Consider the following 1,580-nt stretch of genomic DNA (forward strand, 5'->3'; position numbering starts at 1 on the left):
TGGGTCTTGACTCTAATGAGGTTGAGAACCACTGGTCTAAGTATCTGATCCAGCTTCAGGGGCAGGGCAAGGAAAATCTTTTCCAGGTGGGAGGGAGGGTTAGGTCTGCACCCTCCCACAGAAGTCCTGCCCAGCAGTGCCCCCCACCTCCCCAGCAGGGTATCTAGTTGCAAGCATTAATTCCAGCCATCAGAACAAACTCAGAGTGTAACTGGACTCCTGGAGGGGACTTCTGGGGCCTTGTCCCCAGGCTGGGTGGAGTGGATCCATTCATTCATTTTGTGTCCATTATACCAGTGTAATGTTGGCATTAAGGGAACTGCAGATCACAAGTGATCCAACAGAACCCACAATGAGTATTCCTTTGTAATCAGGACTCATAGTAGAGATGATATCTTTTATTAGAACAACACGATTTTTGCAAGATTTTTTTAATATTCTAATAAAAGATATCATCTCTACTATGAGTCCTGATTGCCTTTTCCTCTAGACCAATATGGCTCCAGCCTGGATACCTGACACTTTATTCCTTTGTTGCGTGGACAGATAAATTAAGTGACAGGCTCAAGATCACACAGGGCAGGGAATGGTCCCTGGGTCTCTTAGTTTCCAGGTGGTCACCTTGTCCACGAGGCCTCTCTTCCTCCCCTGTGAAGTAGGGAATGGGACCATAAATTCCCTTCTAGTGGCCTCAAAGTAGTTGGAGGGGGGAAGTGAATGCATGAGAAAGCAGAGGGAGTTCCTTGGCTGTGCTACTGCACAGCTGTGGCCTGGGATCAGAGTGGGGCTACCCCAGTGAGAAATCTGATAGCACAACCTCTGCCTTGGTCTACTCTATGCAGAGATAATGCATGGGTAGCAAGGTAACCATTAATTATCTCTACACATCACTAAGGGCCAGAGCCACTGAGATGACCAATATTAATTCAGAGGAGTTTCCCAGCAGTCTGCTGAGCTCACAGGAATTACTCCTCACAGAGGGGGGGGGAAAAAGACTGTGCAACCTGCTGAAAGCCCTGCACTGTGGAGGCTGCTGTAACCCACAGATTCCCCTCACAGTCTCTGGCTTGAAAAGGTGGGTAGAGTCCAACCCTGACTCCCACAGACCACTTGGGCACAAAGCTCATTGACCTGGTCTCAGTACAGGTAGACACAAGCCCCTGAGCTCAGTCTGAAGCAGTGGTCTGGGCTCAGGGACACCTCTGCAGCAAGGGAGGTCTCTCTCTGCAGTACCAGATTTTCTCTCTCTCTGGAAATGCTTTCAAAGATAATGACAAGCCAAACAGAGACATCATGGGATTTGCATAACTGTCCAACATACCTGGCGCCAGCCCTGCCGGGTGGGCTTAACCACATCAGGTAGGGGTCGGCCAGCAGGAGCCATTAAAACAAATCTCTGCCCACATCAGTCCCCAGGCTGGGCAGGCTGCAACCCTGTCTGGAAAAAGTTGTCATGCCAGAAAGTTGGCCAGCACTATTAGAGTTGATTGTGGCTAGAGCTGAGGTGGGGCTGGAAAGGCTTTGAGCCACGTGCTGCTTCACATTAAATCCAGGGCTGAATGTAGCATGAGTTTCCAGAG

The sequence above is a fragment of the Alligator sinensis genome, unplaced genomic scaffold (assembly GCF_000455745.1).
Source record: "Alligator sinensis unplaced genomic scaffold, ASM45574v1 scaffold444_1, whole genome shotgun sequence".
Taxonomy (NCBI): domain Eukaryota; kingdom Metazoa; phylum Chordata; order Crocodylia; family Alligatoridae; genus Alligator; species Alligator sinensis.